The sequence below is a fragment of the Triturus cristatus genome, chromosome 7 (genome assembly GCF_964204655.1).
Source record: "Triturus cristatus chromosome 7, aTriCri1.1, whole genome shotgun sequence".
In the NCBI taxonomy this organism is placed as follows: Eukaryota; Metazoa; Chordata; class Amphibia; order Caudata; family Salamandridae; genus Triturus; species Triturus cristatus.
The window spans coordinates 1,171,169,372-1,171,187,700 of NC_140590.1; the positions used below are offsets into that span (position 1 = coordinate 1,171,169,372).

General features: G+C 42.6%; 1 protein-coding gene across 2 annotated transcripts in view; it reads right to left on the reverse strand.

The window, feature by feature from the left end:
• Positions 1 to 18,329, reverse strand: part of ITGAL (integrin subunit alpha L) — a 394,734-nt gene that overhangs the window by 375,678 nt on the left and 727 nt on the right. The window lies entirely within an intron of this gene.

Below are 18,329 nucleotides of genomic sequence, written 5' to 3' on the forward strand. Positions count from 1 at the left end.
CTTGTCTTGTTAAGAGTTATTCTTTATTCGTGTTCTTTAAAATTCGAAACAGCCAACGCGTATCGTCCTCAATCGGACTTCTTCAAGGCTTAAATGCACTCGGGTCATTAAATTGTTTCCAGTTAGTAGAACCCAATACGTTTGAAAGTTGTATGTGTTCAAACAACTGTATATTATCAGCTTAGTAACACAGGAGTCAAGGAAAGTGTATCAGGGAATATTCACGCTCGTCATCATGTGGTCATCTGGTTCAAAAGGTTTCCAGGTATGTCTGCAGAGGCGGCTCGCAGACGTAAAGAGTTTGTGAAGCTTTTGTATTTATTTAAAGCACAGGGGGGCTCAAGCATCCATTGCGCAGCAATCTAAGCTAAGGGTGCTGGTTAGAGGGAAATTTCATTTGCTTTTGCGCATAGAGGAAGCCCAGGAGTTATTGAGAGAGATTTCCACTGCGAAATGAATCTGTGGGAACTGCTGAGTTCTGATTTATGTTTGCTAGGTCTACACTGTTGTGTGTGGGGGGGTAGATCACTTAGGGTGCATAAACAGGGCACCCCATAGTGAAGAAGGGGAGGGAGAGATGTGGTTTGCAGGGCCTGAGGGGATGACCACATTTCTGGGGGGGTTTCAAGGGGTTAGGGGTAGAGGTCTGGAGGGTGGGGTTTTAGAGGGGGTAGGTATAGCAATAGTAAAAAATGAACAGGAAAAATGTAAACTATTTAGAATTAATTTAAATTGCGCAGGTCAAACCAGATGGAACCAAAAATTCAGAATACAGCAGGCCAAACAAGATGAAACTAAAAAAATATAAAAATTGTTACATGTAATGTTAATGGATTACTTAACCCGCGGAAAAGCGTTGCTCTTCTGAATTGGATCATCTCCCTCTCTCCCGAGATTGTATTTTTACAAGAAACACATCTCAGGGTTGATACCCCAAAGAGCACTCCTCAAGTAGTATCTGCAGGCATATTTTTCATCTGCCAATTTAGCTGCCCGAGGGGTAGGGATCTGACTAACAAACACCCTTGACTGGCAGGTTAAGGATGTTCAACGAGATGGGAGAGATAGATGGCTTTGGGTGGAAGTAAAGTTGCAGGAAACAGTCCTGAACCTGGTTAATTATTACGGTCCTATTGAGGATGATACTGCAGCACTCGATCAAATCTATCAATTAGCAGTACGAATGGAAGGCATATTCAAGTTCAAGTTCAAGAAAACTTTATTTCGGAATAAATCCATAAAAGCACATAAAATCAGTATAAAACATTTGGCAACAATAGATAAAATCTTTAAAAATAATGCATCCAAACAGCTAATACATACTAATTACATACATAAATCAGATCGACATTTTTAGGTATTTTTTCCGTTTGTGCCAGAAAGCCCCCAAGAATTTTGCCACTGCGAACACAATGTGCGCGGCCGTTTCGCTCTTGAGAATTCTAAAGGCTTGATGGCACCTTACGAAGCCCATGTTCCTACAGATCGGAATGATCCACTTTCTGCGGAGCTCAGTATAGCCTGTGCAAAAAAATATAAAATGCAGCTCAGTTTCCTCACTTGCGCTGCCTGCCGGGCAAATACTGGATGTCGACAGGGACCAGGAGCTAGTGAAAGCACGAATTGGCAAGGACCCGTGCCTCCATTGCAGGTAGAGCTTCCTAATTATTACGGGGTAGACATTATCCAAGGCCGATTCGAAGATGTATGTACTCTTCATAAGAAGGAATTGGTTTGTTAGGGACCCTAGGGATTTGGAGGGTCGGAGTAAAGGAGCCTTAGAATCATGATACACCTTGGTTAGAGCCTTTTTAGAAAATTTGGGACAAACATTACCAGGATCATTCCATAGTGCATCTAGTCCTAGGCTCATCAAACTATTCCTTATGAATTTAAGCCAAGGAATATTCCCCGAATTTGGGAAGCTGAGAACTTCCTGGAGACCCTGTCTATAGTGAATCAATTCAGGCACTGTCCATAATCTGCGCCAGTAGATCACAGGACGAAGTGCCAACTCTTCCTCCAGTGGTCTAATGCCTAAGTCAAGTCGTAGAGGCACTAGCGGTGTACTCGGAGGAAGAGCTGCTAGACACCTAAGGAATCTGTTCTCCTCCTTTGTCAGGCTGTCCAGGATTTTATGACCCCATAGTTCACTCCCATAGGTAACTGCTCCTCTTGCTTGGACTCTATAAATATGAAGAGGAGGGCCTATGGGTTTAAGGGTTGACCTATTCTTCCCCACCATTGCTAGTATTCCACCAATATGTTGCGCCAGCTTCAGCCTTGTTTTCTCCTGATGTTGACCCCACCCCAATTCCTCGTTGAGTGTGACACCAAGGTATTCAAACGTGCTCACTCGGTCTAGTACATTTTCCCCAATGCGAGGAATACGGTGAAACCTGGGTGGCGGATTGAAGGCCATAAATTTGGTCTTTGTGGTGTTAATTTCCAATCCATGCTCTCTACAGAAGTCCCCAAAACCATCCAGAACACGCTGGATTCCCATAGGTGACTTGGAGAGAAGGAGGGTATCATCAGCAAACATAATTGCTGGGACCCTCCTTCCCGCCAACTTCGGGACATCCGAATTGGGGACCCCATTAAGGTGGTCAATGACCCCGTTAACAAAGAGGCAGAACAGGGTCGGTGCAAGTACGCACCCCTGTCTTACCCCTCTCTCCACGGGAAACTTGTTTGAGAGTACGCCCTGCGCACCGCACCTCACACGGGCATAGGTGTTTGTATGGAGGCGGATGATCATATTCAGGAGATCAGCTGGCACCCCAACTTTCGCCAGGACTTCCCAAAGCTTACCACGCGGAACAAGGTCGAACGCAGCCCTTAGATCTACAAATACAGTATAGAGGCTGCCACCCTCCAGCTGTATTGTTTTCCAATGTATAAGGGACAGCCTAAAGACCTGGTCCACGGTAGAGATCTTCTGGCGAAACCCAGCCTGAAGAGGGCTCAGGACATCCCTCTCCTCGATCCAGTCCAAAAGTCGATCCAACAGAAGCCTCGCAAAGAGTTTCTGAGGAACGTCTATCAGACTGATCGGTCTATAATTGGCGGGGAGCAAAGGTGAGCCCCTTTTAAAAATGGGCACAATCTCCGCCCCCAGCCAAGTTGGGGGAAGTGCCATCCCATGAATAATTGCGTTAAACAGTATCAGAAAGTACAATGCCCAAATTCTGACTTCGTGCCTTAGGAGGTCGCCTGGAATCTTATCTAAGCCTGGCGCTTTTCCTAAAGAAAGGCATATTAATTTTGGGGGGTGATTTAAATTTTATTTAGAATCTGGCACTCGATACATCAAATAAGGTGAAGCGCCAACTAAAACCTAAAACCGCAAAATTAATAAGCAGCCTCACAAAACATTTCTCATTAATGGACCCTTGGAGACTAGGCCATCCTAGTCTCTCGCAATTCACCTGTTATTCAGCAAGGTTTAGATCAGCTTCACGATTGGATTATTTTTTAGTGGATAAATTGGTTGCCAATGGCCCGGCAGAAATATTGGCCAATTCTTTTTCAGATCACACTTTAGTTTCAGTTACATTAAAGTTAAGTAGCACTACAAAATAGAGGTCTAGATGACAATTTGATAAATCCTTACTACAAGATATGACTTGGTTGACAGAAACCAGAGGGTTTATCAAGGAGTTCTTTCAGCTTAATTTAAATACAACCCCCTGTTTACGGTCTGGGAGGCTTTCAAAGCTACTTTTAGAGGCCAGACTATATCAAATAATGTACGAAAACACAAGATTCCTGCACTACAGACTGCTGTGGAAAAGGCTGGACTAAAGGAAACCTTAACAGATACACCAGAGTCTATTATAAAAACACAACAGCAAGAACTAGTTAGAGCGAAGAAGAAATTGAAGGGTTTCTTCTTAATAGAGGAAATTACAGGGAGTAAGGCCTATCAACAAAAACTTTACGAGGAAAGCCAGCAGATTGGAAGATTTCTGGCATGGTCCACAAAATCTCAAAAAGCCGCTCAATAAATTAGTCAAATTAAACATCCATTAACAGGTGTGCTAAAAGATGATAACTTGGCTATCGCTGAGGTGTTCCTTGCACATTTTAATCAAATCTATGCAGAAGTACAGGCGATAGATGAGGTAGAACTAATGAGTTATTTTGATACATTAGAGCTACATCTGTTATCACTGCAGCTTTCGGAGGCATTGAATGCTCAAATAGGACTTCCAGAAGCTCAATCAGTATTAATAAGTATGCCTAATGCAAAGGCCAGTGGAGCAGACAGGATCCCTGTAGAAGTTATATAAGGCATTTCAAGATGAATTACTTCCCTTTTTAGTAAAATTGCTCAATCAAATAAAAGAAGGTATAGATATCCCCAAAAGTTTTAAGGAATCTGTGTTAGTAGTCTTTCTTAAAAAAGATAAAAATCCCTGTGATCCCAGTTCTTATTGTCCTATTAGTCTGCTAAATACAGATTATAAATTGCTCATGAAAATCTGGGCAAAAAGGATAGCTCCCTGTTCACAACAATTGGTTCATAGCGATCAAAATGGTTTTATACCGGGACGTTTGATGGCATCCAATATGTATCTTTTAATGGAAGCCATCGATTATTTTTCCATTAATAGGACTAATGCGGTGATTATGATGATGGACGCCGAAAAGGTGTTCGATGTAGTAGATTGGAGTGCTTTATTTTTTATTTTGCAAAAGTTTGGTTTCCCGCCACAATTTGTACAGATGCTGAAAGAAGTATATAGCTGTGCAGAAGCCAAAATCATTATCAATGGGTCAGAAGCCGGCAAGGTTAATATTAAACGTGGCACACATCAGGGATGCCCACTATCCCCCCTTCAGTTTTCATTGTTCATTGAACCCCTAGCTGTGAGGATTTGGAAAAGCCAAATGATCTTGCCTCCCATTTAGGGGATGGCAAAAATTAAGCTTTATGCAGACGACATTATTTTATATCTGAAAGCAGGGGCAGTTAATATACAGAATGCTCTGGACGAAATCCCAAAATTTACACAGGTGGGCGGATACAAAGTAAATCAAGCGAAAACCGAAATTTTAATGTGATTCCTTCGGATATTCCAGCCTCTATTCAGTTAAAACCACTGCATCCAGTTAGATATTTGGGCATACACGTTACAAAAGATTTTGGGCAATTATTCTCTTTGAATTATACTAGTATGCTCACGAAAGTGAAAAAGTTACTAGATAAATGGTCTTTGCTTCAATTATCCTTAATAGGGAGGATCTCCATGGTTAAAATGTCGGTGCTTCCATTTTTTTTGTTTCTTTTTATCAACCTTCCTTTGAAAATTCTGAATTATTATTTTAAGGAGTTGGATCAAACAATTAGGAAGTTTGTATGGAATAGTAAACATCCCAGGGTTAAGATAACTACACTACAATTAGGTGTAACATCAGGAGGATTGGCACTCCCTCATTTTGCAACTTACCATCAGGCCTCTTTAGTTAACTTACTTTCCCAATTGGGTGAGGAAAATTCAGTTTTTGACAATTTTTTATTGATACATATGCTGAAGGAAAGTGTTATAGGACTCCCCGTTTTTCTACGTCTGGCGAAACACCCTAAAAAAACAAGATACAAGGTGATATTGACACTGGCTGAGAGAACTCAGCTATTTTTTATGTCACGATATATCCCAGTATTTCACGCCTATACCCCTATACAGGATTGTTTAGTAGGAGGTCTCATATTGTCTAGAGGGCTCTATCAGTTATGCCAAGAACTGGGTTATGCCCAGCTCAGGGATTTTTATAATTATGAAACATTAACTACCTGGGAAACGGTTAGTTTGCAGGCCACTACATTGACCACTGCCCTCTCTCTGAGTTTTCTACAAATAGTAAATTTTCTTAAAACGAATTATTCAACGATAGGTGAGCCGGTATGTCAAATCGCTAAGCAGATGGCAAATAAAATGGTGGGGGTTGGTTGTTGGTATCAGTTACTTCATCAAAAGACCCACTCTGAAGAGATTTTGATGAAAGAGCTCCAAAAAAACTTTTCAGAGACGGGTTGCAAGTTCAGTGTCAAAGAATGGAAACAGCTTAGCAAGTTAGCGAATAAAGCACTTAGAGACGCTAATTACAAAAGAATGAACTTCTTATCCAGATGGTTATTATATTATACACCCCAGAGATTGTCTAAAATGTTTCAAATAAGCCCGAATCAATGTTTCCGATGTAACAAAGAGGGTGATGGTGGATGAGTGCATATATTTTATGAATGTAATAATCTGCAGCAATTCTGGGAAGGTGTTTTTGCCGATATTTCTATGATTTTGTCTTTGACAATTGAGCTATAAGCTATGTTGGTGCTACTCGGTTCTTCAGGAGAAGTGAAATGTTTTACAAAATACCATCAGTACTTTATATTAATCGCTATTGCAGTGGCTGGTCACTCATTCTTCAAAACTGGAGAACCAATATACAACCCAGTATCGAGCACTAGTTTAGTAAAATCTCTAGGACTTGTAGATTAGAGGAGGCCTATGCTAAATGTATAGGAGCAATTGCAAGATTCATAGGTATTTGGCAGAATTTCTCTTCTAATGGGTCTGCAGATGAAAGGTGGTTATAAGATCTAGGTGCTTTTCTTTAATTCTTGTTTTCAGCACAATGCACTTTAAAGAATATATGATACTTATGTCTCCGTTAAAACATATTTGCACAATGCACTTGCCACTTTTATAATGGTTAGAGACATATCTGCGGTCAGACATGTATGCACTTTAAAAATGAATTTTTTCCATTGTGATCTCGATATTTTAGACCAGATAGTATGTAATGGATACATTTTAGGGAGTATGAATTAGTATCCGTCATATTGTAACTGGGAACCAGTGAAAATCATGTTTTATATTCTATAGATAAGATTTATCATGAATGTACCATGGAATGGGTTTTATAACATTCGTTAATCATGATTTATCAATTTCTTTGTCCTGCTATTGTTTTGTAGTTATTTATTACTTGCACTTTTTTTATGTCATATAGTTTGTCGGTTTCCTTTTGTTCTGTGTATTATTCCTGTTCGAATATAAATATATATTTTTTAAAAAGCAAATAAAGTTTTTGCCTCAATATTGGAAATTCAAAATAATGGCCATTGAGTGTAAAAACAGAAAATCCATCATGAGTCACCTCTGCTCACACTTGTACCATTCTTTCCTTGTTTTTCTTTCCTTTTATATATTTTGTCCATTCTTCAGCAGCCCGCTCTCTAATCCACCTTGTCATTGTGTTATGTGCCCGGAAGCAACTATTGCAGCATGTGGTATTTTTTGCATCAGATAAATGTACAAAGAGCAAAGGAGCCTGACGATAGACCAAACAAGAATTTGCAATGCTGTAAATCTTGCATTTGCGAGAGTTTAAGCAATTGGCTCTGTAAATGACAATGCCTTTTATTTATCTGTTTTGCTTATTAACACATAAATAAAGGCATTGTCATTTACAATGACAATAGCTGAAACACTTGTAAATGTGAGACCTATTTCATTTCAAAGAAGCGGCCGCCATTGTCCCGGGCTGCTCAGAAAGTGAAAGCACGCATGATTTGCTGAATGTTGCAGGAAAGCATGTCATGCCTGCAGTAGGAGAAACTCATTAAAGAAAATAGTTCTTACAGATTAAAAAGACCACTGTGTAACAACCAAAGTAAAAGGGCCAGTCCTCATGGGAGGTTATTAATGACGACAAGGTGGTACTAAGGAGGGACTAACAAGCCTATTAACGAATTAGAAGCCAGAATTTACGAAGGGTAATACACAAGCCAATGACAAATATGGACAGAGAGTGGGCGGGGCTTCAATTCCATACTCCAATACAGCATGCCACACAGCAGCACATGCGCTGCCCAGGCTCAACCTTAAACGGATTAAAGGTCGATAAATGGGAAACCAGGGGGTATTCAAGAGGGCAGAAGTAAGCATGTGAAAGAGGGGTAGATGGGCGCTGACTGCCTCTTGCTATCTGGCATTTTAAGAATAGGAAAGACATGTGCTTTAAGAAAGTGATTTTTTTTAACATCACCATCAGGTTAAGGGGGGCTCTCAGATGTCAGATTACTTCTGCATCAAGGGCGTAACAAAGGCCCCTGCAGGCCCGCGGTGCCCCGAGCTCCAGGGGCCCCTTGCAGCACACTGTACACCAATACTGTAAGTGTCCGTCTTTGGTAAAGTTTTAAAATTATGCTTGACGCTTTTCACTGCATTCTGAGCGTGCTTCAGCAATGTCTTCAGCCTCAGGGTGGGGCAGAGCTGAGCTGGTGTGACAGTATTTTCATGCGCAGTGTAAACTACACGTGCAGCAGGGCCCGATGGGTTTGTGTCAGACCAAAGCAAAATGGAATAGGCAGCTGCTGTCTTTTGCCGCCAGCGCTGGCCTGTACCTTCCACCGAAGCTGCGGGTTTCAGGGGAGTCGGTAAGAGAGAGTAAGACGATGGCATGACTGGCAGTAGTAGTCCAGTCGCTCACTGCTGCTGCACTCCACTCCCTCGCTTTACGTTCTTATGAAGAAGAACTGTGTGATGTGAACGCGGGAATAAACAGATTAACATTAACATGCTTCTTTCCTCTGAGTGCAGTGAGCTTTGGAGGCCTTTGCTTGCCGCACTTGGTGATAAGTTTTAAATTTGCATGCCTTTTGATATGCCTGTGAGCTCGCAATTTGCGTCTCCCTGGCACAGGAGACTGTTATGTAATCATCTGAGCTGTAGCGAAACTCTCGTAAATGGAGCAGGGCAGAGGAGAGCTGCGGTGCAGGATTGGGAGATAAAGGGGGGGGGGGCGAGCCGACACGAGACCAGTTTATTGTGTGTGAAAAAGGCCGCTTTATTGAAACAGGTGCATATCACAATTTCATCCCTTGGCCACTGCCATACAAAACTAAACACCTCACTATACAAGAATTTCCTGACCCCTTGTTCCTCCCCCCACCCCTACGATCCCCACATCAGTTCCCCCATCCCATAAAATACAACATAACATTCCATAACCATAATATAACCCAATCCTACACAATCTATCCTTTCCAAATCCTAAACCCCCCTGACCGTAATCCCTACCTGCCTTTGTGCTACTGTAACTAACCAACCTCTAATCTAAACTTATCCTACCTGGTTACCCTTTCCCTGCTCCTGCTCACAAACTACCAAACATATAACAACAAACATCAGCCAATCCCGGCCAACTGTCAACCACCCCGCCTGCACCTGTTCCAAGCGACAATACACCAATTCAACCTTTATGTACCTGTTCCAACAAATGCCGCCCGCAAAAAACTCCCAAAGCCAAAAAGGCTAACCAGCACCAAAATGCCCCCTTAAACCCCTGAAACTAGGGAGGGCGGGTGGGGACAAAAAACCTGCCCTGCCAAAGCGCTCCCAGCCACCAGGTCACCAAACCTAAAATGGTGGCTGGGTTAGCGCGAAAATACGTTATATAAGCTTTTGGGCTATACTTCTGAAATTGGGCTACATTTGGGCTATTCCCAAAGTAGCCCAAATCATGCAAAATGGCCGCTCCGGCCACTCCCCCCTCCCAATCTGCCCGGGAGGCAGACCTCGCTGTGCTCGGCTGCCCCCCAAGCTCCCAATCTCCTGATGACCTGATCGAGTCCCACACCAGCGAGTGAGTCATCCCTTGATAAATGAATGATGAATGGTGCCTTTTAGTCTTGTTTCTGTGTTCTCAGTTTCATTTTTAATTTCAGGCCCCTCTGATATAAGCTCGCTTAGAGCAGCTGAGTCCTCCACTTACACTGCATATGCATTAACACAGAGATGTTTTAGTCATTGGCAAAGTGGGTTTCGGCCTAGGGACCGATATTTAAGGGGGCCTTTCTTATTTGATTAGAACAGTAGGGCTGTAATAACTACTTTACTTCTTTTTTTATTGTTTTTATTGTTTTGCGTTCCAATCAGCCTCTGCATCGAAAATTTGCTAATTTGAGCAAGAGTTAATAATGACATGATAGGAGCCATGTTCAGATTAGGCTTGGCTAAGCCACAGTTAAAGATTCATGCCCAGCCCAACTGCATGGGCCTTTCATTCTGCCCCCAAAGACAACTGAGGGGAGGAGTGTGCTGCCACCTGTTGCCTTGTGCCATCAGTGCAATCCACTGTAATTGTGCCCAGTGCCATGCATTTGTGGCCTTGCTGGGAGTAAAACAAAGATATGCTTAAAAAATAGAGTGGGCTAAAGAACGGTGATGGATCAAACCCGGATCTGTTGACTGGGTGTGAGTGTTTGATTGGTTCTGATGCTCCGTCCATCACCACCCCCTTTTGTACCGCTTTGTTCGCCATAAGTTGGCAGGGTATGCTCAGACGTGAGTCCCTTGCTCACTTTGCCACTGGATTCAAGCAAGCCTAGCTGAAGACGGCTGAAATGCCAGAAACCGGTCCTAGGAAGCTTGTTTCCAGTCCAGGGAAGGCATGGCTTGGCAGTTCGGGCTGGACTGTTCCCATGAGGCACAGGGGCAGACTGATTTGCATATGGCCATGTCGGAACGGGGGTGGTAGAGTGGGCTAAAGAACGGTGATGGATCAAACCCGGATCTGTTGACTGGGTGTGAGTGTTTGATTGGTTCTGATGCTCCGTCCATCACCACCCACTTTTGTACCATAAAAAATAGAAGCAGCATATTAGAAAAGTCGAAGGCGAACATGGTGTGTCACCTACAGCTATCTGCTGTCCTTGTCCTGCGCACGGCGCTGGTTGTGGTCTGCTGTAGGGTGGGGCTGATGTCTGTCCAGTCAAGTCATTGGCAGTACTGGAAATCCCACAAGGTATGTTGTGGATGGCATTGCACAGTGGCATCCTTTCGTCAGTGGCTGCTAAGCATCTCTTCCTGGCCTGATATGCCCATACTGAGAGCCCCTTGAGGTGAGACTTACTGTTCTCACGCTTACACTGTTCTTCCTGAACTCTTCACTATGGGTTGAAAAGCCCATGTAATTTAAGAAGTGGAATACATAGAAGAAAAAGTCCTACTAGTCATGACATCCTCAGAATTATAATAAAGGTATATCAGATGAATTTATTTGTGAATATAAGTAAGGCTATCTGTGCAGGGATAAATGAAAGAACCCAGGAGATTATATTTGTTTTTTAACTGTATTCAAAAAGTGCATAAAACAGTATTTAAAAGTGCAAACTGTCCCTTTATGAATGTTCTTCATGTTATTTCTAAAGAGGAGGAAGTTGGGTGGGTCACTCTCCAGTCACATACCTAAAAAAGGTGGCAAATGACTTCTGCAGCTGCTGCAGCCATTCTTAAGGATTATAGGCAACAATTCCATTACACCCTGGTGGGAACTATGAAAGAAAGCGGACAATTGGCATTGCAAGTCTAAATTGTTCTCTATGATCACATGCTTTGTCCGGAGGAGCGGTGTGGTGTTCTGTTAATACGGAAATGTTATTTTTTTATTTTGCTAAAAATACCCAATGATGCTTTGCATCCAGACATTCAAAGTAAATTAAGAATGCCCCCATTTCTGTTTTTTATGTAACCGTGTGAATATTAGGCAATAATTGAAGTGATTATGTTCTGCAGAGATGATGTCTGGCAACCACTCGCTTTCTTTATTTTCAATTTGGGTGATATGTGAGTGTCTATTACAGATATTTTGTAGCGAAATGTTGTGTTTATGTTACATGCACCAGCCATAAAAAAGGTTTCTTTAAGATCAAATCTGGACCTCACATATGAGAAATGTCAGAGTGTCACAGAGATTATTTGCAATTAATATTAGTGAGTTGCTGCTGTGTTACAATATTGAAAACACACATCCTATCCCTGAATATTACACCTAAACATAACTTAAATTTGGACCAGTGTGCCTGTGCACTGTCTCTGACATGGCCAACGAGGACACGAAAGAGCTGAAACTGGATCATAAATTTAAGACTGTTCCTAACAGGGGCCCCCAAAATATGCTTATCCCAGGGCCCCCAAAATCCTTAAGATGTCCCTGGGGCCATCTGTAAATATGATGGTCACAGTCACCACGTGTGCCGGCACGTCTAGGCCCATCATGGAAAAGACATTTCCATTTCTCTTTGTATCACAAGTGTGCTCACATCTCATTCCCTCAACGTGAAAAATTACCTTACTGAAAGAGTATCATGCTGCAGAAACAAACACTACATTTACAGATATATTTAATCCATACAGCTCTGAGTAAATTAAGATGGGCAAATTCTGAATTGTCCAAAATTCACAGAATTCAGAGCTAGTTGAACCCACAACATTTTTCAAATGCGAGCTTGTGGTTTGTGCGATGCATACTGAGTAGTCTGGCATTTATTTTAACTACACTACTCCAACATGTAAGAGAAATTAGAAGTAGTCAGAAGTACTGCACATGATTGCACCTACTTCCTCTTCCGTAGACTCCCTAGTGTCAAACAGCAAATATTCTTGCTTCATGTCATCAAGAATGGTACAACAAGATGAGCAGCGTGACAAAGCCTACATTTTAATCAAATGCATGTATTTTTTAAACATATTATTCATTCAATTGGGAAGTAATAATGCTTGTCCCCCGTGTTATTTACCACAAAACTCATGAATAATATGTTGTATGAAATGGGGCGTAAATAATGTCTCCCTAGCACAGTGGCCTGGAATCCTGAAGTCAATTGGGTGGTAATGATGGAACACAACACTGCCTGGCTTCCTTGAATTTGAAAGACACTCCAGGCATTTTTATCAACAGTTGGCATTAATGATGACAATCACTTCTGTGGAGCTGCTGGGGGTTGACAGCGATTTGTGGTTTTCAGAGCTGCCTCACTCATGGTACCCTCGAGATAAGAGAGGGTCAGCCTGAATCACGCTGGGTGCTTTTGTCCTCCACTCGCATTTATTTTAGCTTTTAATGAGACATTAAAGAGTTTCTAATTCCATAAACGTGTCTCCTGTCTGCAAAGTAGTAAAGATTGAAACTTATTTTCTGTTAGAAAGTCTGAGCCATCTTCATTTGTTTTCTACAGTTTGTAATCCAGAAATTTTCTAAGAATACAGTGTTAAGAACAACTTGCACTTTGCAATAATTTGTGTCAAGGGGGGTGTACTATAGGTGGTCCTTGGGTAGTCCCATGCAACCAGTGCTTTAAATGGGCAGGTGCTGTCTGGTACTGAGTGAATGCACTTCTCAAATTTGACAGGGAGAGTACCTGCACTTCTCAGCACTGGTGCACTACATTTATTGGGAGGGTACCTGCACTTCTCAGCGCTAGTGCACTACTTTTAACAGGTCTTCTCAGTTAAAAACAGATACTCCAGATGATAGAGCACTTACACTTTTATATTTCCATCTCAAGAATTACAAGCAACCAGCCATGTTTGTGGCGCAAATCCTTATTTATTAACATATTTGTGGATGGGCATTTGCACCAAAAATGCATATACCTCTTCAAGGCATCACTCTGACATCCTGAACTCGCTCATCTTGCGCAGTATAGCGCTCACACACTCATCATTCATCGTCACCTTGAGTAAGCTCAGGGGCAGTCAGCCGAACCTGCTGCAGACGTGTTATGCAGCACAGAGACTATTCTGATCTGATCCAACTAGTTACATACTACCAACGGCAACCACTTCTTGACACCTCACAATGAAAATGAGATATGGGATGCTTTTAACAAAGTCCATTCCAGAAGACATCTTCACAAATCCCTACCCTTTAATCTATGGCTGCTCAGGACCATTAACTTTAAACAGTAGACACAGTATCTCAGAATGGACAACTCAGTCCTGTAACCACCAAAGTGGGATTATGAACAAAAGAAATAGCATAAATGGACCTGCAGAGCGATGAAAACTAAAATAGCGTGCATATCTTTCACACCCCCTAATCCATCAGACTGCTCAGCACTGTGTCTCATTGCACAATAAGCTGCACACACCCCAGTCAGTGGTCCTCAAACACAACATGGAAACACTTCCCACATAGCATCAAAACAAATACAACACCCTTCTAGCCACACACCCTACACATAGTGTAGCTTGCTACTCATGTAGGCAAGCGCTTCAGTGCTCCATATAGGGGTAGTACGCCCTCTATAAAGATAATAATACAATACATTCAAGACAGCTCCAGCCCCTCATAGCCTGTCTTTTTGGCTTTGATCCTTTAGCTCCTGCCTCCTTGCAGCCGTACATTTAGATCATCCCTTCTTGCATCTATCCCTTTAACTCCTGCATTATTGGCTCTTATCGTCCTCATTTAACTGAGTGATTACCTCCTAATCTCTTCTCTTTTGCTATTTCTTCTTTTGTATCTTTCCCTTGAGTACTCGCCTTCTTGCATCCATTCCTTGATTATACAAATCATGCTTAATTTTTGCATATTGCTGGACTGGTGATTGTTTTATTTTGCACTTTGAAAGTATTTTCACTTTTTCTTTTGCTTTACCAACAATAGTTGTATAGATTCTGTCATTAGGTGCTTGCTGATATAGTTTGTTTTCATGCTACATGGTGTGTTATTTATGCTTTTGCTTTCTCTTGTCTGTAAAACGTAGTCCTTAAATCTTGCAATTAGCATTGTTACACAACAGAAATAATAAATTCAAACAGACAAACATCTGCAACTATGTTCTGAAGCATCTAAATAGTTTGCATCATCAGCCTCGTTTACCTGCCTGTTTTATTTGTCCTGCTTAAAATAAAGACATGATGGTAGAAATTAAAAGTGCTTCCTCAGTTCACGCTATTATCATGCACACCCTTGGCAGTCGCAAGTGTGTGGCATGCAGATAATTCACTAGTTTATCTTTCTTGGGGCTGCCAGGATACTGAGTTATATCTTGTGTACTCCTCATATATATTGTCCGTCGAGTCTGTGAAATTGCAGGTTTGGGTTTGTCTTTCAAAGTTTCATGTTATTGTCTATCAATGTAAATTCTAATTCAGACCCTAAATAGTTCTTTGTTATTCAGCGATAGGCAGTTTCTAAGCGAATAGGACCACTACTTGGCATTGTTCTGAGTGTTGTCTTAGTTAAATAATCTGCTCTTGACAATAATGTTACAAATGGTGAGGTTTATATATTAAGAGTGTTTCTCACTTTCTTATTAAAACTTTGAACGAGAGGCATTTCATTAAATGTTGGCGGTTTCAAAAAAAATATACCTCATTTTTAGGTGGTGGGGAAAAGAGGTAGGTTAAGGGCTGGGCCACTGAGAGGGCCCCCCCCCCCCCCCTCCATGTACTTTGCAGGGGGGCCCCCTCAAGTTTCGTTACGCCACTGTTCTGCATGCTGAGAGGAGAGTGGGGAACCAGGTGCACGATTGAAGAATTAACTAGCTGCCGAATTCAAACAGTGTCCTCTGACCAGCAAGGGTTGCTCTCCAGTGAATGTCTATAGTGTCTGACGCTTCCTCTTCCGGTTGGGGCAAGATCTTACTATCGATTCATCAGGGCTTCAGCCTCCTTCTAGATTTGGCTCAGTGTTATGCTCGAGGAACTTTCCTGCAAATGTTAATGTTTGTAACTTAAAATCTGCATAGGTGTTTGGCATCTCTGTGTTTGTGGAAGAACCGTTGGTATCTTGGTACCTGCATATGCCATCAACCAATCCATTTTTTATTTGTTCCAGCAAATATTGCTTACAAAAAATAAGTACATCCCTATAAAACACCCCAAATAATTCATTATAGAATAAAAACTCCAATCAAGAATAATACAGGAATTTGCAGAATCGTATCTCATTACAGTCCAACCTGACAATGTAGGATTCTACCAGAAAAAAAGATACTTTCCGAGTCACTCCTTGAACACAGCGTCGTGGACTTTGAGCAAGCTCTTATATTGTGCTTCCAGAATAGGGGGAGGTGAGGGGGCTTAGGAACTGCTTCCTTCGCAACAAATATTTAGACCCAGATTATGAGTTTGGCGGTCCATTGGACTGCCGAACCTGTGGTGGTGGTCCACGCACTGCCGCATTGGTGGTCTAACTGGTATATTCTGAGTGCAGCTGTGGCACCACCACAGGACCGCTGCAACCGCCAGGGATCATGGATCCTGCTGCAGTGGTCTTGTGGTGTGAGGCCACAATATGCAGGTGGTGACGATGCGGGACCGCCAAGCATATTAAGAGATTCCTCACAGCGACCCTATCCACAGCAGTGAGCACCACCATGGAAAGGGTGGTGGTGAGGCAACTCAGGGGGCCCTTACAGGGCCCCAGGCACCTTGTGCAGGGGGGCACATGTTGTGTCTCCCTGCATGTTTGCACCCCCAGTTCTTGCACAGGATGAAATGCACAACATGGTGCATTTCTCCCTGTGCTGGAACATGCTGTGGCATTCCCACAGTTCTGCCTTTCTATGGCTCTCGTTTGAGCCTTAGAAAGGCACTGCCATGGGAATACCCCCGCAGGACCGCTAGCACGGTATTCATGTGTAATCTTGGGCGGTCTGACTACGGGTTTGGCTGTCTCGCAGTGGGGTGCTGGCACGGCGGCGAGACCTTGAAACTCGTAATCAGGTCCTTAGTACTTATAAGAATAAAATGTACTAATGTCTTCGGCCACCTAACTCACAGCCGCAGTACTCCACACTGTCTTTACTGGTGACACATTGTTTTCACTGTATAGAGTCAGTAGAATTCCTGGCCTAGATGTTATGTATAGACTCCTCTTTAGCTCTGGTTCTAACTAACGTCCATATAAGGTTGATAGATGCTCGAGGGCTCGATTTCCACATGCGATAGCACCAGCTTCCCTTTACCTGCTGTTCTATGACACACCTGAATGATGTTCGTTCGCTGCTGCAACCCCTGGCATGGCCTTTGCGAGCCCTAGTATCCGCAGTGGCAAAATCAGTGCCAGGAACATAAGAAGCGAGTCCTTATGTGGCTTCACTTACCTCGTTTTTGTCCATTTTGTATTATACTGATAGTGACTAATATTACATTATTTGCTACTAGTTTAACAAAAATGGAGTACAAATAGCTGAAATATGAAATTCCCTAGCAGCTGAGGTAAGTTAAAAAAAATGCTTTTAAATGTAAGTATGTTGTGTGCGTGCTTGCAGTTTTGAGTGTGTTTATGTAAGAGAAAGTGTATGTATGTGTGTGTAATGTGTAGGCAGAGTGCGTGTGAGTGTGTATGTGTGAATACATGTGTATGTGTAAGCTGTGTATGTGTGAGTGAAAGTGAAGGTCAAAGGGCATGTGAAGTCACTTCCTCTACCCCTGGCATTTTGGCGAATTGACGTCCATGATGATGTTTTCCCGGTACGAGCTTTTTAACTGCTGTAATACTTTGAGTATGTTCATATGGTATACCATTCTATTTTGGATGAGTCTTTGTTTTTGTGGACGTCAGCAAGTGTTTTAGATAGATTTGTGCTACTGGATTTGCACGCCATCCGCAGGGCACCTTAATCTTGATATTAAATGGTCCAGAATTCTTCCAGGTCAGCCTGCAGTCCTGGCATTGCATCCATCTGCATCAGATGTACACTTCCACCACATGGGACACCTTCGGAGTGCACATCGGGGGTTAGCGGGCGCCCAGCGCTTCCCTCCTAAAGACGACTTATGATAGGGTGACTGCCAAACCTTGTCGGTCAGTTTCACAAACCTCTCTGCACGCCTACCTACTTGTTCAATATGCAAACAGCAGCATTTATAATGCCTCTCCAACTGCTCGCAAAACGTGCATCTGCATTTGTAAATGTATTTACTCACACATAAAATTACCTCACCACACATGGGCGGGTTGTGGGTGTTCCAAGGGGGGCATACCTACAAAAAGGGCTGAACTCCCACAAAGTTGCAGGTTTGTGGCCATTCACAAAACTTGTGTAGATAGTTTCTCACACATTTTGGTTCCAAAATGTCCCCCCGATATGTAACCTCAATCCACTGTTAGGAACATGGCCCAAAGCCGCGCCCGTCGAGCAGGCCTTTCACAGCCAGGGGCGCTCCTGAGGCGTTTGATGACGTCCCTTCTGTGCTGACCCAGGTCCCACTTTCTGCTGTACTCACCCTGCCTTCACCTCTGCATCCCTTGCGTGTAATAAAGGTATGATAACTAATCGCGTGCCAGATGTGTCTTTTTTATTCAAATACAGGTGAGAATGTGGTATACTACGATGCCATACTTTACATGTCTAGTAATCGGAGCCAGTGGAATTATGAGATTTTGCAGCTGCTGCACTTTTTGCGTCTTTATTGATTTAAATTTGCCACATCATCCATCATCTGCTGCATAATCTGAAGCTTTTACCAACAAAAAAATCCCCAGCTCAAACGGATCAAAGGGTACTAAAAACTCTGCAT